Genomic DNA, 25,705 nt, shown 5'->3' with positions numbered 1-25,705 from the left:
GGTGGGGGTGAGGGAGTGAGGAGCATGGGACCATTTAAAGGTGCAGCGCCTTTTTTTGCTTAACAACTTTTTGCTCTGATCAATAACTTTGGTCTCCCCCTCATTTTTTTTCTCAACAGAATTTTTTTCCAGTGGTTTTGTTTTTTTTGGGGAGGGGGGCGGTGTTCAGTATTTTTTGTTAAACCATCAGGCAACCCTAGCAGCCAACATGAATTTGGAAAATAGTGAGGTTTGCCTTTCATTTCCATTTTTTTAAACTGGGCCATTTCCCATCCTTTTACCAAAGCAAGTTTCACCTAACAACCATTTCCACAATAAACCAGCCTCAACACATGCAGAAGGGTGGGCAAGGGGATACATTGGAGGAAGGCCTGTGACTGAATGCAGAGGCCTACTCTTACCCTGGTCAATAAGGAGTTAACAGGAAAAGAGACAAGATGGCTGAAGCTATCTACATAGCATGCTACTGTGGAGTTAATAGCCACTCAGGCTCACAAAGCTGCTGCAGGGAGGGGTGCCAGGAAGAAGCTGCCCTAGGAGCAGGAAGAGGGAGCCTTCTAGTGTGTTATCTGAAACTGGGGCTAGGTAAGGTACACCTTGCTGGGGGAAACATTTTGTTGTGTTTTTATATCTTTTCTGTGATCCAATACTTCCTGGAAAAGCCATGTGATTTTCGGGCCACCAATTTACAGGGCTTACAAGGTTAGAGTGTGGGAGAGGGGTGGTGGTTGATAAAGAGCAGCCCTTCAGTGTGTATAATACAGTTTCTAGACCAGCTACTAGGACTGTGAGTGTAAGTGTGTACGTTTTGTTGTGTTTATTTCAATTGAAGCATGCTTTTCTTACAGTACAGTCTTGGGGCCCATTCCTGCAAGTGCTGCCCCAAATCTAGCATCTAGAGTTGCCAGGTGTCTGGTTGTGACCAGACACTGCAGTATTTGAGCTTTCTGTGCGGGAAACAAATTGAGAAAATAGAAATGTCCGGTATTTTCTAAATAAGATGGAATGTAGATTGTGATGGAATGTCAAGTGTGTCTAGGGTTGCCAGGTGTCCAGTATTCACCCGGACAGTCCGGTATTTTTGGCTCTTGTCTGGTAAAAAAATTCAGAGAATACCGGACACCTAAAATGTCCAGTATTTTCTGAATCTTTCCCCAGCCAGGAGGCGAAAATGCCGGGCACCTGGCAACCCTACAAGAACTCAGCACCCGGCCTCCCAGCTCCCAACACCCCCATCCCCTTGATCCCAGCCCCCATGCTTACCTGGTTGCCCAAGGTTGCCGGCTTACTTGGAGTCCTTTTTCCAGTTCTCAGTATTGGGGCTTGCAAGAATCCAGCCCTGGAAGGCTGTCGCCAGGTTTGTCTTTTTTTTTCCTGCTTCTATATGTCAACGGTTGCTACCCCAGATGTAGCATTTCCCATGAGAATGCAGATTAACAACCACCAAACAGCTCAACACCAGTAAAGTCCTGGCTCATGGAGTCTTGTGATTACTTACAAAATAAAGAAAAAGAAAAAAGTGGGGATACTTAAGTTTCCAGCTTTCAGGGTTGTAGAGAGAGCTTGAAAATCTGACCAGCTAAACGATCATAAACAAGAAGGCAAATATGGAGAACCACACACTTTTTTTTTTTTTAAATACCCTGATTTTTAAGGGGATCACATTATATTTGATGGCTTGTGGTTGGCACAGGACCACCTAAGTTGGCTTAGAGGGGGACTCAGTGACATAATAGTCAGCATCTTAGTGGCTTCCAATACCTTCTGACCACTAAGGTTTTTCTTGTGGCCGCCCTTAGTGGAATGGCACTGGCCAGAGGAGTGGGAGAAAATATTCAGGAATAAACATTTAGAGCAGACAAGCTCAAAGTGTGTGGAGCAAAGCCCAAGTCAGCAAAGAGTGTCTCTAAACAGTAGCTCGGGAGAGAGGGCAGAGTCGTTGCATGTGATTGGCTTGTAATAATCATAGAACAAAGAAGTTGAGTCATTTGTGATGTTCCACTGATTTTCTTGGAACAATGTCTTTCCATTTGGCTTGCTATACCTCTGTGCCTCCTTAATGCTCCTTGTCTCTTCTCCCTTGCTGTTTTCTCTGAATTTCACTCTCTCTGCTTTGTGATATGATCTGCATGAAAGACAGAAATGCAAATCAAATTATACTGTAGAAAAGTGGGCATGGAGGCTTCCTGCACAGACTTACTATATGTCCAGATGGCAACTTTTTTTTCTTTTTGTAAGACATATGGTAACAGTTACCACATAAAACTGGCCAACTATAATTTTTAACATTAAAAACATCCCAAGTCTCCTGATACCTTCGTCTAGCCTTTTGTAACAAAGCCTTCCAAAATTGCCTCCCGAGGAGCTTTGCTGGCCAGTTTGCTATATAATTGGGTTCTTCCAAAGCACAAATGTTTGTGTTCTTCACAACTTTTAAGTGCTTTTCTAAATGAGGCATTATTGCCAGCTAGTTATTCCTGATTAACTTCATGTGTAGACACTCTTATTGCAGAACAAGAGTTCTTTATTGCAAATTAACTTAACACATTGACTTTGTGTAAATAGTGTGTTTGTTTGTGATATCTTTGTGTGAATTCAGTCATACAAGAGTGGGGGTACTCTTGTGTACTCCCAATCTTTTAACATACTTTCATTGATATTGTACCCCAGTATTTTTGCACCATGGATTTAATCCTACTCCCATTAAGTTGATAAATGTCATGTTTTCAGTGGGAGCAGGATTGGGACCAACACAGTTAAAACAAGGCTGAGCCAATCACGTTAGGTAAAATAAGAACAAATACTTCATCTGTCCTGGCCCCAAAGTCTCATGGGTGTTGAAAATATTTGGTTTCCCCTTTTTTAGTTATTTTCTTGTGCCTATGCTTTTGGCTGGGACAAGACATTTTTAAGAGGAGTCTTTTGTGATGGTTCTAGCTCATCTGAAACCAGTAATCTCATGCAATAGCCTGATCTAGGTATGGCAATTTAGATAATTGCCTTGAGGGCGGGGGGCTGGACTCGATGACCTCTTGAGGTCCCTTCCAGTCCTATTATTCTATGATTCTATGATAAGCTTCAGGAAAGCATCTGGCCCAGCTCATCAGATCTTTTGGGGTTCCCCTATCATCAATATTTTATAGACTCTCTGATATTTTTATACACATGCACCATAAGCCCAAGTCTTTCAAGTTAGCGCCAAACATTTGGCGCTTTATTTGTTATATTCTGTAAAGTTGTTTAAAAGAGCACCTCAGGGCTTTTATAGAATGCCTTGTGTGCAAAATCCTATGTTAAGATAACAAGAACTGTCTAAAGACTTCTGCTTGTTGACTCCAGGGTATTTGTGTTCTTTGTCTGCCTGTTGCACAGCCTCCTTCTTGGAGTGTCTGGGTATTGGTGATCATGTTGGTCTACTAGACAAGCTCATAACCCACAAACCAATAAGTAACCCCTTCTATTTGGACTATTTAAATCATGGGTTCCCAAACTGGGGGCATGAAGAAATTCCAGGGGGTGGGGGGTTCAAGGCGACCCAGCCTCCCTCCCCCGCCCCATCAAGTTTCTCTATCCCGCTCAGTTCCTTTTTATTATTATTTATTTATTTTTTTTTGCTCAACAAGTTTTGCTATGGGGGGGGGGGGGGATGTGAGGGTTTTTCAAAAATTAAAAAGGGGGCATGATACCAAAGATTTTGGGAACCACTGATTTAAATCAAAGTAAAAAAAGCCTTTAAGAAGCATAATTTCTTAATCAAATTATATAAAAGCACAGTAATGGGCAGGAAAGAAACCAGCAGGATATTGGTTCTGTCTTAGGGACACAGGAACACATGGTATTAGGATGGACAGAAGTTACCACTTGGAATCGACTGGCTTTTTGTGGGATCAACTTTTCTCTTGGCTGGTCATGAGGATCAGAATTGAAGAGTGGTTATGATTAAGCAAAAGGCCATGGAAAAATATCCCTTTTCGTATTCTGCTCATCTTTCCCCTGAATGTCTTAGGGTACGTCTACACTGCACAGCTATTTTGGGATACCTGAGGTATCCCAAAATAGCTACCTCATGTCTACACAAGCCACCTGTTATTTCAAAATACTTTTTGAAATAACAGGCGTGCTATTTCACCATCCTGATAAACCCCATTGCACGAAGGTTGAGGGAGAGCTCGAAATAGCACGTTATTTTGGAATTTGGCACTGCTATTTCGAAATAGATTTGCATAGCGCAAATTGCATATCTTATTTTAAGTTTAAGGTGCTGTGTAGATGCAACTTTACAGTCATATCTGGTTCCTGTTGTGACCAAATAGATTTTACTCCTGTTAATGCAGTGGGCCCATTGTACCTATGAAAGAATGAGCAGGAGGCTTTTCTGGTTCTTGCATCACCCATAAAATTGTTAGCTATGGTCTGACTGCAGAATGTATATTGCTGCTGATGAGGTAAAACACAAGCAGAACAGCCTGATTACTGGAGTCCTGCTGTTTTTTGTTGTTTTGTTTTGTTTTTTCAGGCATTGGAATTACAAAAAAATCATCTCTTGACTTCTAATTGGAAGATGTTTGATATAAGAGTTACCAACCGCAGACTGATATGGAACCTCTTCCCCGCCCTAGTGTAGCACTTGCAACATAACTTAAGTGATCTATTCAGCTCCCCTTTTTGCAACAGGAGTTACGTACACATAAAAACAGTGATGAGACAAAATCATTTTTAAAATGAGATCAAAGGGAAATGACAAAATATTAGTCAGTTGCAAGTGTGGGCATTTGCCCTCTCCATCCCTGGGGAGGCTGGTGTTGGGGGGGGGATAGGACTTGCACCCACTTCCATGCACTCCCCAGGCAAATGCCCTATTCCCTAGGCCACTCCAGATTCCATCCTACCTCCCTACCTTCAGGTCATCCCTTATCCTGCCTTCACTTCATCTTGAATGGTCTTTTTAGGATATACACAAATCTTTCCACCTTGTATTTAGCTGTGATGCTCTGCGGGCTTGTCTACACAGTGCTTCAGTGAAGACGCTATCTATGCTCTCGCATCAGCATGGGTACTCCAGTTCCCCAAAAGCTGATAGCTAGGTAGATGGGAGAACTGTCGCCAATGTAGTCCTGTCTACATCACGGGGAGTAGGTTGGTTTAACTGCATCACTTAGGGATGTGGCTTTTCACATCCCTCAGCAATGTAGTTACACTAGCCTAACTTCCTACTGCAGACCTGGCCTGAGCCCAGGCCTTTCCTTTCCTAGACCTGAGGAAAAGCTTGTCTGTCGCTCCAACAATGTTGGTCCAGTAAAAAAGATGACAGCACTCAACTTGTCTGTTTAAATTCTGTGCTGCCTGGGGCAAGGATGATATCTTACTCTGTATGTGTTCTGTTGTTCTGTCCCCACTTAAGTATTAATTATTGTGGTGCATGTTACCATATAATTGGTAGGGGTGTGTGTGTGTGTGTGTGTGTGTGTCTCTCTCTCTCTCTCTCTCCCCTTGACTACTGGGGACAGTTCAACACAGATGTGGCCACAGTGAGACATAAACTGTCTGCTCTCTTCCTCATGGAGACTTGGATGTTTCCCTGATTTCTTTTCCATAACTCTAAAGCAAAATCCAATCTGACTCAACAGGACACCTGGCTTTCTGTGTCTGGAGAGCATAATCATGCTCACATGTAAGGGAGAGAAGCAGGAGCTGAGAGGAGGAATAAAAGGGGATATCAAGAAGCAGGGAACTTGAGATGTTAAATGCTCAGCAAATGGTTAAATTCTGGAGATACATGTTGAGGCTTTGCAGTTGTGATGGCTAAGGCTGACTGGGCTGATTATGCATGGTATCTGTGATACCGCTAATGCAGTAGGGGGAGATGGAAATGCACTCTGTAAAAATGATTAACAGTATTACCAGCTGGAAATGCTCATAATTCAGGAGATTGACTTAGAAATCATGAGATTATTAAAACAATACATTCTGGATTCTTTTTTTTTTCACAGTAACTATTGGGGTTCATGGTTTTTAAGTTTGTCTCTGCAGCCAAGAGACTTAAGACTTGGTTTTTGTTAGCATAAAAAAGTCTCACTTAATCACATGATTCCTGGAACTGGGGCTTTAAGAAAAATGCCAGATATCCCAAGTCCTGTGTTATCATTATGAGTGCTGGGTTGGCAACACTGTGACTGAAACAAGCCAAGCCAAGAAAAGAAGGAGGAGTTATCGCTCTGCTTTTAGCATAGGAGGAAGAGCTATGTTACTTGTCTTCCCCACTTTCTCAAATCTCATTGAATTCTGGTGGGAGATGGGGGCTTAGCTCCCTTACGCTGCGTTAGAAATCTCAGCCTATTCCTTTAAGAATGGTTCAGCACATACTTTTCTGTCACTGATGTTCAGATGGGAGCCTGGAATGCTGGCTACAACTAGCATGGCACCTAACTTCTGTTTGGTTGCAAAGATGGAGGAAGAAGCTTCTCTGAGCCAATTACACATCTAGAACAGTCAAAGAAAGATCATCACAGTTTGGTCATAAGTGCACCAATATGTTGGTGAAAATAGCAGAGAAGTCCCTCAGTAAAACACTATGGAGATTTCACCTTGCTTCTTTGACCTAAGAGTACCTTTTTTATTTTTGGAAGTGTGTACTCAGAACAAAGTTTTTTGTTTTTTTAATTGCATTTGACATGGTTATTGTGGTTGATCGTTTGGTCTTTTGGAAGCATGCCCACAGCACGCAATAAAGATTTTGGGTGGTCCAGCAAGTCATGCAGAGGCCAAGAGATGTCTATTGCTTTGGAAGGATCTTTTCTGACCTCCAGTTTCCTATAAAATATAGGATTTAATTTAGAATCTGGACACCAACATAATAGAAGTCGATAAACTGTGTGGAATGTTTGTTTAATATGGAGGACGTGGAATTATTGTTCTTTGAGATTTGTTTTGGCTCACTAAGAACTCATTTCTCTTGCTGAACATCTCCTGCCAGATCAGACCCTATTTTGTTTTCAACTGACCATAACATTGATAGTGCTCTCTTCCTTCACGCTGTTAGTATTGCTTAAGAGGATCTGCTTATTAGAACAAGTCAGTGACTGTCATGAAATGGATACTGAACTAGATGTTGTCTTGAAACTCTTAAAACATTTAAAATTCTAATCTCCAGATTTGTGTGTGTGTGCGCGCGCGTATGGTTTAACAAAAAGTAATACAAATCATGTCTTCTTTCTTCTCCAGCAAAAACATTGGGTTCAACTGTATGTGTCCAAATGTAAAAAATGTGCATGCAATTGCAGATCAAATATATGCACACAGTCATCTCACTGAGGATTTGCGTGCATGATGGCAGTAGCTGGTCATGAACATGTGTAAATGCCCCACTTGCACATAGTCATAATAATTACCTGCACAAATTAGATATGCAATTGCATATGAAGTGAATGTAGAACACAGATACCATGATAGATCTTTGAAAGAACTTGCCTTTGGTGAATCCATGTTGACTATTCCTGATCACTTTCCCCTCTTCCAAGTGCTTCAAAATGGATTCCTTGAGGATCCCCTCCATGATTTTTCCAGGGACTGAGATAAGGTTGACTGGTCTGTAGTTCCCTGGATTGTCCTTCTTCCCTTTTTTAAAGATGGGCCTACATTTGCCTTTTTCCAGTCATCTGGGATCTCTCCCGATCTCCATGGCTGTGTCTACATTGGCACCCCTTTCCGGAAAAGGGATGCTAATGAGACACTTCGGAATTGCAAATTCCGCAGGGGATTTAAATATCCTACTTGAAAATAGGAATAAGGGATCTTCCGGAAAAGGGCTTATTTTCCGCAAGATCCCATCTAGACTGGCACTTTTCTCCGGCAAAACCCCAAGCTGGAAAAAAGCGGCAGCCATGTTCATGCAAATGCTGCAGGGGATATTTAAATCCCCCGCAGCATTTGCAATTCCGACTGGTCTCATTAGCATCCCTTTTCCGGAAAGGGGTGCCAATCTAGACACAGCCCATAAGTTTTCAAAGATAATGGCCAAAGGCTCCGCAATAACATTTGCCAACTCCCTAAGTACCCTTGAATGCATTAAATCCGGGACCATGGATTTGTGTAAGTTTATCTTTTCTAAATAGTTCCTAACTTGTTCTTTCCCCACCAAGGGCTGGTCACCTCCTTCCTATACTGTGTTGCATAGTGCATTCGTCTGGGAGCCGACCTTGTCTCTGAAGACAGAGGCAAAGAAAGCATTGAGTACTTCAGCTTTTCCCACATCATCTGTCACTAGGTTACCTCCCTCATCCAGTAAGGGCCCCACACCCTCTCTGATCACCTTCTTATTGCTGATATGCCTGTAGAAACTTTTCTTGTTACGCTTCAAATATCTTGCCAGCTGCAATTCCAATTGTGCTTTCACCTTCCTGATAACTCCTCTGTATTCTAGAGCAATATATTTATGCTCCTCCCTAGTCATCTGTCCAAGTTTCCACTTCTTGTAAGCTTCCTTTTTGTGTTTAAGCTCACCATGGATGTCCCCAGTAAGCCAATCTGGTCGCCTACCATATTTGCTTTACTTGCTGCGCATTGGGATGGTTTCTTCCTGTGCCTTTAATAAGGCTTCTTTAAAATACTGCCAGCTCTCCTGGACTCCTTTCCCCTTCATGTAAGAATCCCAGGGAATCCTGCCCATCAGTTCTCTGAGGGGGGTCAAAGTCTGCTTTCTGACTCCCTCAAAGAAATAGTAATAAAGTGGCCTTTTGCATTTAAATCTGTTGATTAGTTTTGATCTCTCTTTCAGGTAAAAATGTTGTCTTCCATTCAGCACTAGTACATGAACTGAAATATCCTCCTGTAGCAGTAGCAGTGAAAAAAGGCATGGAGGTAAGTGTGAAGGAAGGTAGAAAGTTTGCTGTGGTTGGGGGAAGTGGTCAGCATGGATGAAGATATGGATTGAAGCAGTGGAAGTAAATGTTTTTTATGCAGCAAACAAAATACAGAAACCATCTGGCTAATGAGGGGACTAGATACATTTACTACATATTCCCCACATGCAAGGCCAACCTGCATATACACAGCTCTGATCTAGCTGTTTTTTGAAACACAGAACACAGGGGACCATTACAAGTTGGCTTACAAAATATTTAAAGGAATAATCTCCTATCCCTGTATACTACTGATGTACTGTGGGGAGAAAAATGTGATTGGGAGCTTTATTTTGTTGTGCTTTGGGACAGCTTGCTGAGTGTCGGTTGAAAGGTTATTGTGAAAATGTGAAGGATGAAACCCTGGCCCCAACTGAAGTTGGTGGAAAAATTCCCATTGACTCTAATGTCTCCAGGATGTCGCACAAAGTGTTGGTTTTGTCCGCTTTTTCTAAATGCCTGCAATAGCGCTTGCCTGGTCTGAGGCCATGTGAGTGTAGAGCCCACGTGCTTCCCTCTTGGCCATTTTGAGAACTGTAACTGTTTCTTAACAGCACTAGGCCGCAACCCTACACTCAGATTTGAAGGGGTTGAGTGTATGGGCTCATAGGCTCAGGTTGTGTGGTATGGGAGCTGAGAGAGGAAGAGGAGGGTCAAGCAGGGGTGTGCAAATTTATGCCCTCTTCCACACAGACTTTTAATGGTGCTTCCTAGCTCCTGATAGCAGGGGTCCAAACTGCTGGTGATGTGGTTGGTAAATACAGTATGAAAGTGGGATGAATGATGGGATTCCACCTTGAGAGAAGCCTGTCACTTGGAGAAGGTGCTGAGAGGAACCATGCACACAGCACCCTTACCTCAAAATAAGCTTATTTCGATCTTATTCTGATAGAGCTTATTTCGCAATTTGGCGCTATCTACACAGCACCAAATTTCAAAATAAAGCGCTATTCTGAAACATCCCTTAACCCTCATATAATGAGAGTTACAGGGATGTTGAATAGTGAGACTGTTATATTTTGATATAACAGGCTTGCTCTTAAGATGTGGAATAGCTATTTCAGGATACCGGAGGTATCCCAAAACAGCTCCGCAGTGTAGATGTAGCCTCAAAGGTCTAGCTTCACCTCTGAACTGTAACAGCGTTTTTGAAAAGTATGATTATGGGGTTACTTCTAAATTGTTACTTCACTTTAAATTTGGAGTGCTTACAGTGATGCTACAATGTTGCTTTAGTACTCTTCTATAAGCTCAGACCGCAGAACTAAAACACACTTTTACATGCATAAGATGAATATGGTGTATGCTACAACCCACACTAATTATAGATGTCTCTGATCTGTTCTGTCTGACTTTTTTATCCTTTTTGTAATGTCAAACGTGGGTACCCAGCTGGCTAAGGTCTCGTCATTAGACTATAATATCTTGCTTGTACATTTAATTACTGCAGAAAATCTGTAAAATTGTTCTGTTTTTCTTTTTGGAATTATTGGCTTACGTCATTTCTTATCTTTCAAAACCCTCTAACACTGCAAGGAATGTTGTGTGCGCAAAAACAAGTATGGTAGAATCCTGCTAATCTGCATGTTGTTAATTTATATACAGCATAATCCACTTCAAAAATGGTGGTTTTCTTTATATCCCAACGAAGACTGAATAAAAGAGCATTCCAGTTGGATCTTATAGGAAACAATGATGTTTAGGTAATACAACTTCATAGTTTATTTCTATAGTTTGATTCATTTTTCAGTAGTGTCATAAAAATAGTTGTCAAAATAATTTAAAAATCTCTTCTTATGCAGCATTCTTGATTTTCTTTATTGTGTTTATTCATTCACTAAGTCATAACATTTAGTAATTCACAGTACCATAAATACAAATTGAGTTTCTTCTATATGCTGTCAAGTGATACAACCTTCCCATACATCTTTGCATAAAGACTAGAATGTGTGTAGTGTTGAAGGGAAAAATGTGTTGCTGGAGAAAGTGGTTACAGGCAGTCCCCGGGTTACGTGCAAGATAGGGACTATAGGTTTGTTCTTAAGTTGAATTTGTATGTAAGTCGGAACTGGCTCCAGATTCAGCCGCTGCTGCTGAAACTGACCAGGGGCTGACTACAGGAAGCTGGAGGCAGAATTGCTCTGCCCTCAGCTTCCTAGAATCAGCCACTGATCAGTTTCAACAGCGGCTGAAACTCGAGCCTGGGACAGAACAGCTGGGCTGCCAGCTAGGTCCCTGCAGGACCAACCTGGCAGCACCCCAGCTGCTCTACCCCAGAGTCCACAACAAAAGCCTGGTCTGCCGGGGGGGGGAGGGATGCACTAGCTGCGCCTCCCCTCCCCCCAGCAGACCAGGGATACGGGGAGCAAAGCCGCAGCGGCGGCGGGGTGCCGCGCCTCTGAGGCTTTGCTCTGGCAAAGCCTCAGAGGCGCGGGACCCCACCGCTGCTGCGGCTTTGCTCCTGGTGCCTCTGGTCTCCTGGGGATAGTCTCCAGCAGACCAGGGACACCGGGAGCAAAGCCGCAGCAGCGGCGGAGTCCCGCGCCTCTGAGGCTTTGCCAGAGCAAAGCCTCAGACGCGCGGGACCCCTCCGCCTCCCCGGCTTTGCTCCAGGTGTCCCTGGTCTGCTGGAGACGGTCCCCAGCAGACCAGGGGCACCCGGAGCAGCTTTTCTCGCCCCGGAGGTCGAGGTGGCGGGACCACTGCGCTCTGGGCGGTCCCGCTGCCTGCGAGCTCCGGGGCGAGAGAGCCCCGTTCGTAAGTGCAGATCCAACATAAGTAGGATCCACGTAACTCGGGGACTGCCTGTATTTAACATTAGGATCCACTTCTAGGGTTAAGACACTTCTTGTCTGCATTTGCTCTATTGCAGAGGAATTGCTTAAACAAAGCCCTAATCTGAGCATTTTGGAACAGTTGAAAAGGCACATTTTTGCAGAGTTGGCTTCCCTGTCATATATACAATAGTTGAGAAGAGTACGGTATATTAAATTAAGCAGAACTCGGTTTTTCCCCCATTCATTGGCAAGGCCTCCTTAATTTCTAGACCACCTTATGAGTCCTCCAGCATCTAAAGTTTCACTCACTTACCGCAATCTCCAGAAAGCTTTTCCTCTTCCCACTTTCCAATGTAACCGCCATTGGAAAGTCAAAACATCTGGAAAAAGGAATGAGATTTCAGCATATTTCTAGATTGACCAAAAACATGTAGGAGACAGTGCTAAATTGAGGCATTTCTTGAATGCAAACTATTACCCTAAAATAATGTAGTTACTGTTCACAGTGAATGGGTAAAATACCAGGAAATCTCTAATCTTATTATTATTTGTATTATTCTAACACTCAGGAGGGGCCTCTAACTGTATCAGAGCCTGATTATCTTTCGGGGGTTCTGGAATCCCTCAGTGCAATCACTACAAACTGCCTTTTTCCCTCTTTTCATTCCTTTGACGCCCATATTGAGCTTCCCATGGTTATAATTCTAGTCTAAGTCTTTCATATTTTTACCGTACATTATGTAAAATATATTTTTTAAAAAACCTCTACTGCTGAAATGATTTACACAAACATCATATGAGAAAGGACCTTCTGGCTTTGTTTTTAGAGAATGAACCTATTTTAAAGTTTGTGGCAGGCTCTTGCCAAGGATTTATGGTACAGGCTGAAAAGTCAGCTCCTTCAGACGAGGCCTGTGGCCAACTTCCAGGAACAAATCTCTGATTCTGCAAAGGCAGGGGGAGTCTTTACAGATGTAATATAATGCATACAGACATGTCCCAACTGGAGTGTTCCAAAACTAAATTAAAAGCAATCCCTCATAAGCCGGCATAGGCACCAATGTGGTATTACAGCCGCCGGTCCTGGATCATCCTTCTCAAAAAGAACTTGATCCAGACAGAGCAAGGCTGTAATCTCTGTAAGGGATACTGGCTGACCCCTTCGAGGTATGTAGGGTGTAGTAATGAGGAAGTCAGGTGATGAGTGCTCTATGTGTCTCTTAGTGAAACTTTTGGCCAGGTATGTAGGCCACTGTTTTCAAATGCAGGTGTTGAAAACCAAGTGGCAGACAATCAGCCTCTCTGAAAACTAGGTCACTTATTTTGATGGCTAAATATGGATTTAGGAGCCGAATTTTAGAGGGACCGCAGTTTGAAAAATGTGGCCAAACTGGGGTATTATAATCCCTCTCCAAGCCACACAATTAGCCATCTACTTTCGTTAGCATGGGGCATACCTTCTCTGGAAACGCCGATCGTTTGGGCAGGGTGCCCGAGTTGACGAGAGGATGATTTGCCCAGAAATATTAAATGTCTTGTTCCTATGGTTCTTTCCTTCCACATCCCAATCAAAATTCTGCTGCAAGTTACCAGAACACAGAATTACTGGCAACATCTCACGTTTTGATGAGCTCATGTGCACTTCCTAGAAAATCAAATGCCTAAGTCTTTCCAACCCAGCAAACATTGTTGCTGGCCAAAATCACTCTGATCCAATAACAAAGCAGGAAATGAAAGCCTTACATCTTGACAGCACCTCTGGTGAAAGCCGTGGTAGCTCGTTGATTGCTGAGTGCCAGGTCCCCTCTCCCGAAATGTTCTTGCAGAATGGTACTGAAGGACAATGGCCATTAAGATTCTACCTCATCATTTTTCCTGTCCTGGTATTGTTGTTGTATTCTCCTCCCCCCCAAATATGCTGTGTGGCCTTCCCTTGTGACAGTACAGTATATTGCCGTGATTGACGTATGTATCCTATTTCAACCCCACTGCATTTCTAATCCAAACCTCTCAGTGTTGGCCACAGCAGAACAAATTCACACTCATGCCTACACATGCGGCCTCCACAAACATGTTAGCACTTAATCAGCCCATTGCTTGGTGTACTTGCATCTCTTTTCATTGGACCTCACCTCTTTCCATTTTACTGTCTTCAGTTTCGGATGCTACAAATTCAGGTTTTTTGGATTGTTCTGGGAGAACTTTCCCCTTCTCCCCACATTATTTCATGGAGTTGGGGGGGGGGGGGGAGGAAAGGAATTCCAATCCCCAACGTACAGTATTTTTTTCTCTTTGGTCTTTGCATTCACCACTTGGAGATGTGACATGGTGCTCGAGACAGCTGGGAGCTAATGAATGATGGGTAAGTGATGACACACAAGGATTTTCTGCAGGATCTTGCCACTTCCACTATTGTAAATGGATGTTTTTAGCACGTCTCAGCATCAGATCCATGGAGAGGAGGAAAGATACCAAATGTAATAGGACTGTGAAAATTGCAGGCAATCAGCATGAAAACCAATGAATCATTTCATATTTCTCCAGTTTCTTTGAAGGAATCAAAGCCACATCAGACAGAACATGAAGGTAAGAGAGAGGGCCAGGTTCATGACAAGAACAGTATCTTGCATGCGGTATAGAGCATTTCCAAGTGATCTATGGCAGTGTTTCTTGACCAGTGGTACAAGTACCCTTAGCAGTACTTGAGAGAAGTCTGGAGGGTACATCAACACAACTGAAACTTGGAGAACTGAATTTTTTTATTTTAAGTTTTACAGCACTTTATTTTTGTACTTTTTACACCCAACGTTGTTTAAACAAATGTGTTGAAATAGTAGAACAAAAATGTGTGTGTCTGAAAACTAGGTACTGGGGGTAATTACCATTTTTTTTAAAAAAGGGGATACTTTAAAAAAAAAGGTTGAGAAACACTGATCTATGGGAGCTGAGGTGGCCAAGATTTTGTTAGGCTTTGAGCAGTGTTTCTTCTGCTATGTGTACCTCAGCCCTACGACTCTTTTAGGTGTTCAGAAGTTTCTCCAGTGACCATCTATACTATACTCCTCACTGGAGTGTGCAAGAGAAATGGAGGAGATTCACTACTGATAGAGGCGAAATTGTGTGCCCGGAGACTAAAGTAACCAGCACGACAATCACAGGGGGAAGAGGACATTGGTAAATGTTACTAAGCAGCCACACCCATCACATTTGAGAGTTATTTTAATCTTGTTTCCTTTATACTGTTCTAATCCACTTTTTTAATATCACCAATCTAGTATAATACTTACATGGAAGCTGGATTGGAACGTCTGTGGTAGAAGAAGTGACCCATAATTGAAAATGATTTTCAGTATCTCATTTTATATATTGACTCACATTCCCAAACACATTACACACTTAGGAATTATTTTGCTTACCATTGAAAAATGCCAGTGCAGCCTTTGGGAGGAAAGTCACAACAATTTAATGGCACACAGCAATGCTTCAAAGCATTACAGAAATAAAGTATAATTATGTTAATTAAACCAGTGTTGGGAATTTAAATAACATTTCAGATTGGGCCAGGTCACCAAGACAAACATCTTTAATCATATGAAATTGCCATAGGGCTTTTAAAAAACTTCAGGTCTGCATCTCTGAAAGACAGTGCCATTGGTAACATTGCTCTCTGCTCCCAAATACACCCGTCTAGAGTGTTACTTCAGTGCTGATTCTGGGGAAAGTGCATCACTTAAGGAATCACCAAAACTATGTCCTACTGCAGGCTGATTTCTTGGAACTCCAAATATTGGCCAAACCTGGACTCTGCTTAGTTTGTGAGAGCAGAGGAGCTTCTATCCTATGGCAGCATCACTAACATGTTCTAGAAACTTATTTTGTGTTTACATAACATTAATCATGATCAGATGCTTCTCATCACTGTCAACTGTATCCAACTCCCATTGAGGCTAATGGGAATTTTTTCACTGATATGAATGAAAGGAAGTTGGATCAGGCACTAATTTTCTGACTGTACAGATAATTCAGATGACTACCACATTTCTGTTTTCAGTTTAATCCGGGTTAGGCCACAATGTGAGAAGGGGATGAAGAAAGTGGTGTACGATACGTCCTATTTCTTTGAACACTTATTTTATAGGCATACCATTCCCAGGCAGTCTGTTGATGTGCAGGTTTGAATGGTTCCCTGGTCAAATACTAACCTTTTGTGCTTGAGATGAGTTACACTCCAGATGCTTTCATTTCAATGCTCAGTCAAGCATTGACATCTGTTCGGTGCACAGGAGTGGTAGTCAACAACTCCTCCTTAAAACTACTCAAATGGGATCAATTATTAATCTGAACTCAATCCATCAATTATGAAGGTGCAGCAATGTTTCTCATAGCATTCCAGCACGCCATATACAGGAGTTTGCCTTATTCCATGAAAAATGCCAAACAACTAATTGACTGTGGTAGGTCTAGTTAAATTTCAATTACGCTATTGTGTTTTCATGTCTCATTGGGACAAACAGTTGGGTAAATAGCTTTCAGATAAAACTTGGCTGGCCAAATGCTGCTGGATAACTGAGCTGAACCCCAATCCCAGCAATATTCCTGTGATACCTCAGAGTGATAGATGGACTGCAGTCTATGAGAGTCCATCACTCCTTGATTCTTCCAAGAACCAACCCAGTCACATTCCAGCACTTTGCAAACCTACTGTGCTCCACAGTTTCTGAGACTTATCTACTATGCCCATTTGGCTCCTTCAAACGAGGCCTGCAACCAACTTCCAGGAACAAATCTCCAGTTCTGCGAAAGCCAGGGGAGGCCTTTCCATCACCCAAGTGAATGGCCCTGGGAGTTTAACAGCGGGGAGGTGGTGAATTGACTGATGATGAAAGGTGCCTGCTTGAACATGGTGGAGGCTGATGTCCACAGGTCCAGCATGGTGACCAAGAGCTTACCATACCACACTGCCAATGGGCTTTACTCTTGGAAACATGCTGCTAGAGCTAGGAAGAAGATGCCTCTTCAGTCCTGGGTCTCTCTGTGGAGACCTCCAACAGGCTGTCATGTAATGATTTAGACCTGTTCTCTAGGACTGGATTGAGACTATTGGCCCATTTCATGAAAGCCAGCCCCAGACCTACCACAGGGAAGCAGCGTTCGGTTAAGGCTGGGCCAACAGCTAACCTTGCCAGGAAAGATGTGTTCAGCTTGTGAATGAAGTGCTCGTTCTTCCCCATCCCACACACAGCACATTCCACAACTGTGACGAGCCCCATACCATGGAAAGGATAGCACAATGTAACTGCGTTGCCTTGGCTCTGTAGTACATTGGTGTTTATATGCAGATACGTGGTGGAAGACTCCAGGAAACATGGTCCCACTTCACCATATTTCAGACAAGTGTTTTCAAGAGGATACATGGGAGCATATTGTGTTTGAGCTGGGATCAGTGTTCCCTCTAAGTCATGCGGCAACGCAGCTTCACAGATAATTAACCATCCCTGCCCAGGTAGTCAGCTCCGTACAGGGAGCCCTGAGCCTCTGACTGGGCAGGGCTAATTAATTACCTGTGAAGCTGTGCTGCCACGCAGCTTAGAGGGAACACGAGCTGGAGGTGTCCCCAGAGATCACCTGTTGTTCTCCTGGCCAGTCACTGGATGACAGTGTTGTTCCTTACAAACTAGCACTGAAAAAAGAGGGGGAACAAACTGAAAAACCTTCCATTCATCTGCCAGTGAAAGCATGTGACTTTCAAGAGACGCTATTCCAGGAGACCATTTCAGGGTGTTTGGCTATCCAACTTGCCAAAAATGAATACTGGATCTGGAATTAGACACACTGTTTGGAGCCCAGCATAGACATGTTGCCAGCAGATCTCTAATTACAAGTCAAGGCACTGCCAAGGAAGGCCAGCCACAGGTCACATTTATATAACTTTAATAATAACACGCAGCAATTCATACAGTTGCTTTCACTGATTGAAACCGCCCTGCCGCATATCACCTTACATGGAAAGCTTTATCTTGCATAACCACTGACATTATAAAAATCGAGGTTTAGGGTAGGATTTCCAAAAGCACTCCATACTGGCCTACATCCTCTATTCCCATTGAAGTCAGTGTTAATTAACTCTGTTCCCACTGAAGTCAATGGAAGTTTTATCATTGGCTTATCCTTGGCTTCAATTGTAGCAGATTTAAACCAAAACTGTGCACTCCTTCAAATCCATGCTTCCTGTAAACCATACTAGCAGATTTACCCAGCATTGTCTGGGTCCTTAATTAAAGGGTATTTTTTACTAAAAGATAAATGAACATGGTTTTATTTAAACAATTGTATTTTTTAAAAAATAGTGTTATTTTTATGAAGTTAATTTTTAGTTTGGATTTCTTAAAGGGATTGTTAAAATTTTTCAATTTAATTTTTTTAGTAATTTTTTTTAAAATGGGAATTCCATCAAGTGTATTTTTCTTCATCGTTATAAACTTTTATCATTCACTGTGCTTTAACAAAAAAGAGCTATTGTCAATTTTGTTTTCGATAACATTTTTGTCTAGTTTTCAAACCTTAAGCATTGATTTAGCTGTGCCAAAACAGACCACTACTCTAAATTTCTCCATTTTATCCCCTTTTCTGTAAAGTTTATGGAAAAGCAATCCTATTCCCGGATCATCCTATTTTTCTGGCTCATCTTGGTTCAGTTTTTTTCAACATTTGCTCAGTTATGTCAATGTTGAGGATTGCACTTCATTTGGTAATTGTCTCTGCTTCTCATAAAGCCAATAAGAAAAAAAAATCCCATTTCAGGCACATCCTGTTTTCCTAGCACAACCAACCCTTATGTTACTTAAAGTTATGACAAGGGAAGCTATATGCTGAATTTGATGGTCCTAGCTCTTTTTGTTTAGGAGGAGTTCTTGATCAAAAAGACAAACTATCTAAAATATATAATAGATATAGGGAGAAAAGGTGGTGGAAGGAGGTAACCACAAAATACTGCCTTACTTTTCTCTCCCAGGGAAATGTAATACATAGTAAGGATGAATGATATAGTCATTTGCTGCTGAGTAATACAATCTGCCTGAAAGATTAATTCACAGTCTAAATGTATTTAAAAATTTCTGGTGGTAAATGGAAAACTGAAATTATTCTTACTTTATTAATAGATAAGATAAATAAGACATTCATAATAGATTTGTGTAAGTGTATTACATTACCTACTTCTCTATTTTTTGTCAAGCAGAGGCTTAAGGGTTTCCCAAATATATTACTGCAGCTTCAACACAACCATTTGAGATTTCCCTAGCATAACCAAACCCTTATGTTGCTTTAAGTTCTGATAAGAGCTGTTGTTATAATAGTTTCACAGAAGGAGAAACTGAATGCAGGCAGAAGCTTAAGGGTTCAATCCTGTTCCCATTCCAGTTATTGTAAAGACGCCTACTGACTTCGGTGATTCATGGTCAAGCCCTTTGTAACCTAATTGCGTAATGAGTTCATGGCCGTCAACAAAACCCATGAGTCCTGACTCCTAGTTCCCTGCTGTAACTGCTAGACACGTGCTTTAAGAATAAAAATAATGATAATTGAAATGTTGCGTTTATAATAAAATAATGTCTAGAAATGTCAGTAGTTGGGAGAGTTTTGCAGACCATGAGATCGTGTCAGCACTATGGTAACGTCCGTGTTGGAGTGTGCATTCATTCTCGGTTTTGGTTCTACGGAGCGCATTGGGATTACCTACTTTTGGGGGTTGGAAACTGAGCGGTGGCTATATCCAAACAACCATCTGTGGATGAATCACAAAGTGCTGTAGCTCTAGCCCAAGGGAGGTTAGAAAGCCAGCTATTTAGATTGACCGCTACAGGTCTGGGAACTACAGGAATCATACCAGGTCACGAGCATATGAATCTAGCCTCCTCCATGGGACTGAGAGCTAATAACCAGTGATGGAGTACAAAAAGCACTCTGGATAAACACTATATTGCTCCCTTTTCTTCTGCTTCTACGTGGATGTTTTGGTGATATCTGTCAAGATTCAGTAAGAGAAAACAAAATGTTTGACACTGATCCAGCAAAGCAGTTATGCCCAGGCTTAACTTTAAGGCTCATTGAAATCACTGTAAAGTCAGTTGGATTACCTAGACATGCATAGATATGTAATGTTTTCAGGGGTCAAAGGTTAGGGATGTAAATATCTGTCCTATGTGCTCTTACTGATGGTGGACAGTGCTCAATAGGCAGTCCAGTAGATCTGTATCGTGCATCCACTGAACAGATACAGTAAAGGCCTCAATTTAGCCCAGAGGACCTACTTCTAGGAGTGAACAAGTAGAACAGGCCTCTCCCCTCCCCGCCCCCATGCTCCTTTTGTCCTTGATTTCCCTTCTGAGACCAGTGTTCCAGTTGTGCTATCTGTTTGTATGAGAGAGATGGAAATTTGTCGTGTGGACACTGGACTGAGCCAGCGACTCATTTCACACAATCCACTACAGTCATTACATGGTAACAACTTTGGGTGACTAGGGTATCAGAGTAGTGCTATGGTGATTCAGGCTTAGACAACTTGATTAACCTATCTCCATTAAGTAATTTTTTTCTCACTGTCAACATGCAGTTGCCTTATCCCTTAAATCTGTTGAAGCTTCTGAGTTCGTTTAAAGTTTTGGGTGGTATAAAAAGGCAAATGGTTTAGTAGCAACTACTTATCTGTCTGGTCCCAGTCCAAGAAAAATATTTGTACCAAGTCAAGTGAGTCAATGTATGGTTCAGAATAAAGAGAGTGCTCTCTTGTTGACATAGTTTATGTCATGCTAGTCACGGGGGGGGGGGGGGGAAGTCTGTTGCTTTGCACACATGGGGAGAGTTTTTCCAGCACCAGGCTTGCAAAATGAACAGGGACCCTCTTGTTTGTGTAGCATAATTTACCAGTCGGGGAGAGCCATGTACACATATGGAGCCTTCTCTGGAGAAAATAAATCAGAAGAAAAAGTACTTGGAGTATCTAGAATGGTGCTGCCCGGTACTATGATACCTGCGAGAAGCCATCATTAGATATCTGGTATTGATTTCAATGGGGCTAGGATTTTACCTGAAGAATTATGGATATTAGGTCGACTAGTCAAATGGTTCCCAAACTGCTTGCTAAGGTGATTCCCCCATCTCTTTTGTCTCTTGTCTCTTTTTTTTGTTGTTGCCTAAAATGCAGCCTATGCCTCAGCACCTCATCCTTGATCTTGGACTAGTGCGAAGGGGAGGCAAAGGGGAGGGGAAATATTGGAAAGTAAGCCTACCCCATGCTTGTCCCACAGCAATGGCTTCTGTCCTGCAGGTCCCAGGCTGGCTTCTTATTCTGAGCCTTGTGACCTGGCATGGCATGCAGAATCACAGCTCCAGCTGCCCTGCACCCATCATGATAGGCTGAACTGTACCGTATTACAATGCCCAGAGCAGGGAACCAAACCCAGACCCATAGGCCAGGAGCCGCAGCTGTGTCGTGGCTGCAAGACAGGCTTGCTCTCTTAACCCCTGCACTCGCCGTGTCGGGCCACATGTTTGCCCAGATCAGGTCCCACCGGTGGTTTAATCCATCCCTGGATGTGGTGACCCATCTAGAAGCTTTCCACAACACACAGGCGGGTCAGGACCCACCACAGGAAACACTGATCAAGTCTGTTCCCTGCCTGGCCAAGGCTGTTTGTTGCCTGCTGTGCGCTACTGTGGCAAATCCACAAACCAGCCAACTTTCAATTGAAGTGGAGCTGAGATCCCGCTGAAAGGCTCCCACAAACCTTTAAATGAACCTGCTCCGAACTAGTAACGACACCCACAGGCAGGCAACGTGGCATGGTTTCAGGTTCTGTCCCAAACACTTCATAGAGTTCCAGCCAGGAGCTCTTTCCAAACGAGGACCCGCCAGGCAAACCCACTGAAAGCTGTAACTCGGTTATGCTATATGCAGAGTCAGAAACCACAGGGAGATCGGAATGCCTGCTGCACAACCCAGAACTGAATAAGAGCTGAGCAGAAACCTGGTGTTTAGAACAGAACCACGCTGAGGGGAAGGGCCATCTTTGGGTGGTGTGTGCGCAGAGCATCTTGCACAGTGGGGTTGGGACCTCTTGGCTCTACTGTAATACAAATAATTCATCGCCATCCCAATAACAAACAACGAGGGACTGTAAGCAGAAGCTATTAGAATCCAAATAAACTTAGAGCCCTGGTTGCTTTGAGGGTGGGGTCGGTATGTTTGGCATTTCATCTATGAAGAAAATGTCATGTACCTTGAGCAAAGAACTTCCAGTTCCCTGATGTTCCTTCCTCGTGGCGATCCGGTGTCATCCTCCTGCTTTTCAGCAGGACCCCAGAAGCTCTCCAGCCTTTGCTGTAACTAAACCCTGTCTGTCTTCTAGTATCACTGCTGTGGAGTTAATAGGCCTTTACATAAGAAGATAAATTTAGCCCTGAGTGAACTCACCACCCCAGGGAGGGACCCTCTTTCATTCATCCAGTGCTTCTCAATTCAGTGCAGTCTCCCTCTCCTGGAATTGTTCGTTTACCTAAAAGTTGTCTTGCCTAGATAAACGTATGTGCTAGATAGCATCTCATGTGCATAAGAGTCCTGGGGGACAGCAGATAAACATACAAACTTTCATACATGCTCACTTACGCGCGTTCAGTACTTGCACTCACTCTGCAAAATAAAATGATTGGCCTATAAACAGCATTAGATTTACAATATATAAGTAAAAAGGCAAATGGTTTTCAAATGTTTGTATTAGGGATGCTAGTGGCTAGTCGACTATCTGATAAGCAAATGCTTATCGGCTAGTCCAGTAGCCACTCGACTAATTGTTTTCCCCCCTCCTTACTGCCTCTGTCAGAGAGCAGCAGCAAGGGGGAAGGAGCCAGTGCTAAGGGGATTTGGTGCTGGGGGGAACTGAATTTAAGCCGGTTTCCCCAGCACCTTCTCCCTGGGGAGCAAGGGAGGCAGAGGTACAGCAGAGAAATGACGCGAGCAGGGACTGCTTCAGTTCCTGCTGATGCCGGTTCCCACTGCAGGCGCTTCGGCTTTTGAAATGTACAAGAGCCCTTTGGGAAGATAGGGGACACTTCTGGGAAGCAGCCCCTGTCCACAGGAGTCCCAGCAGATAGGGGCTGTTGCCACCAAGCAGTCCTACCGCAGACAGCGGCTCCTCAGGCAGTGGCCCCTGTCTGTGGCCAGCCCTGGCCGCCGCCGCGAACGGAGGCAGCTTCAGCACCATCCCCTGTTCACAGCAGCCAGGGCTGGCCATGGACAGGGAGCAGCAATTATCTGGTCTGACACCAGCCCCTGTTTGCAGCGGACAGGACTTTCTGCCATGAACAGGAGCTGCTGGACTCTGAGCGAGCTGGGACTCAGCGGCTCTTACTACATTTAAAATGTAACTCAGCTGTGTGGGTGACTCTGGAGCTGGCCCCTGGAGCTATCTCTGCACAGCAGTGCTTATAGACTAATTGTATAGTCGATACAAATTGTATTGACTATACGATTAGCCAGATAATTGCATTTTAATATCCTTAGTTTGTATTCTTTTCTTAATGGTGAGTGTTTAGATGATTTATCCTGGCTGTCTGCTGCTGATACTCTGTTTGCTTCTTTAGTTCTCAATTTTGGAAAGGGTCACAAAATAAGATACATTTTGAACCTCTCTCGTGTGGCACCCTCAGGACCTGACCAGTGCCGAACCAGGGAATTTGCTGGACCATGGGAGGCCAATCTTGTCTAGCAGCATTACCAACACATGCGTTTCTTACTTTGCTTTTAGAAGACATTTAGAGGTAAATTAGAGCTAAATAACAGCACAGAATGCTGAGCGCCAGAACTGGTGGTTGTAAATAAATTTTATTGGATACTGGCAAACTTGGCCAGATAAGTGGATATCTGGCTAACTAAAATTACGTCGGACCACAAATAGTGTCAGACTAAGGATGGTGCTGGACTAGAAAGGTTCAACCTATATTAAAAATGAAAATGTAACCTTAATATAAAGTTTATTACCTTCATTATAGGTAACATCTGTGTGTTCTGAATATAGATTGTTAAAGGAAAACTCTGGTTCTTAGTTCTAGTACTTTAGATAGCTAAGATAATAGGAGTCCATCTTGCATACAAATATTACCAAGTATAGTGCCTATGGGTGTGTCTAGACTACATCCCTTTTTCGGTAAAGGGATGTAAATTAGGCACGTTGATATTGCATATGAAGCCGGGATTTAAATATCCCGCACTTTATTTGCATAATGGCGGTTGCCGCTTTTTTCCAAAACGGGCTTTTTCAGAAAAAAAAAGGCAGTCTAGACGGGGATCTTTCGAAAATAAAACCCTTTTTCAAAAGATCATGTACTCCTCAAAAAATGAGGATTTGCATTTTCATCCGCAAGAAAGAGGAAAATAACATGCCACTGACTTGGCAAAACACAGCAATACACTTTGGGTCTTAACTGCTAAGCAAAGAATCTCTCAAATTCTTGTAGTGAACTGTTTCCACTTGAGCCATAGGATAAAGCAGTTTTCAAAAACTTAATGGAGTTATAGTATCAGAATGAAAAAATTAAAGGAAATGAATGATCTGTTTGTAGATATTCTGTATGCAGAAAAGGAGGCTTTTTAGATAAATCATCAGTTGTAAATAATTAGCTCTGCTGTAGCCTCCTAATAAGGAACATGATTCTTCTCTCATTTTACACCCTAGATTTCCTCTTGGGTCACGTTAATATATGTGAGCTCAGGATCAGGCTGAAAAATCTTTTATTCTCATTTACATGAAGCTCCCTTTAAATGCTCTGGCAGAATAAACTTGTCGTTGTCTAAAGGAAATTTAGACCCTGGATATCTTAAAAAATCCCATCTTAACTACATTTCACTTTGCAGCATTAGGTACATGATAACAGTCTGTTATTGCTAGTCTGGGCTTTTAAAACTTCCTGTTTGTCATAAACTTGTATAGTTTGTTACTACAAAATATATTTAAAATATCCTTTTTGGTGCCGGTAAGATACTAAGAAAGAATATGCCTTTCACGTAGATGTTTCTTTATTGGTCATTGCCTGTTAGCTCCACCTTTAGTGGCCTCCTAAACATTTAACTATAGTTTAATATAAGCATAATGGAAAAAAAAAGCTGTAATAAACCCATTGTTCTGACATTAAATTGATCCTGTTTCAATAACTTACCTCGTACAAACCCCCGAAACCTTGAATTTGAGGGAAGGGGGGATAAAGTTTGTCCCAGTTGCTTCCCCTCCACCCCCGCCATGAGAAATGTTACACACCAGAATTACACAGGCTGCACCAGTGTACAAAATTTACTGTGAAATATACATTGCTGCTCGAGACATCAGATGATTACAAGAGATTATCAAACCAAAATAGAACATATATGTAGCCTATTGGAAAACTATCTAATCTATTAAGTTTAGTCCATGACATGTTTATGAGGAATTTCTTCTTGGCCAAGATTGCATCATGTTGCTGAGAAAAAGACCATTAAAATATGAATCCAAGCATACAAAATATGAATCCAAGCATGCAAAATATTTTTAAAAGATTTATAAAAATATGAATAGGTGGATTTCTGTATCCCTTTGATTTTTTTTTTCACCTCATACTATGGGTCTTCAATGATAAAGCTTCATATATACTGTGAATGCTCTTGTCAAACACAAAGGGTGTATCTAGAGTACATGGCTCTGACGATGGAGCCATGTAGATGAGTGTACTCGGCAAAGGGAAATGAAGCGGTGATTTAAATAATCGCTGCTTCATTTACATCAAAATGGCCACCACGCTGTGCCGATCAGCTGATTGTTAGCACAGCGCGGTAGACTAGACGGGGATCAGCCGACCCCAAATCCTTTTGTCGTCAGATCCTTTCTGCCTCGTGAAACAAGGTTTACAGGGTCTGATGACAAAAGGATTTGGGGTCAGCTGATCCCCGTCTAGACTACTGTGCTGTGCCGACAATCAGCTGATCGGCACAGCGTGGTGGCCATTTTG

The 25,705-nt window shown here is 42.6% G+C and overlaps 2 long non-coding RNA genes across 2 annotated transcripts; one reads left to right on the top strand and one right to left on the bottom strand.

Moving 5' to 3' along the window:
• Positions 1–368: 368 nt before the first annotated feature.
• Positions 369–10,614, top strand: LOC112544942 (uncharacterized). The gene is made up of 3 exons (XR_012904599.1): positions 369–585; positions 8,774–8,856; positions 10,503–10,614. It is a non-coding gene; the product is annotated as an uncharacterized LOC112544942 (long non-coding RNA).
• LOC142829801 (uncharacterized) lies at positions 2,061–22,377 on the bottom strand. The gene is made up of 3 exons (XR_012904598.1): positions 21,952–22,377; positions 11,988–12,054; positions 2,061–2,125 (listed from the first exon to the last, which is right to left on the bottom strand). It is a non-coding gene; the product is annotated as an uncharacterized LOC142829801 (long non-coding RNA).
• Positions 22,378–25,705: the final 3,328 nt, after the last annotated feature.

This window comes from Pelodiscus sinensis, chromosome 6, assembly GCF_049634645.1.
Source record: "Pelodiscus sinensis isolate JC-2024 chromosome 6, ASM4963464v1, whole genome shotgun sequence".
NCBI lineage: Eukaryota > Metazoa > Chordata > Testudines > Trionychidae > Pelodiscus > Pelodiscus sinensis.
Note: the sequence above shows the minus strand (reverse complement) of the source record. Positions and strands in the feature narration are given on the sequence as shown.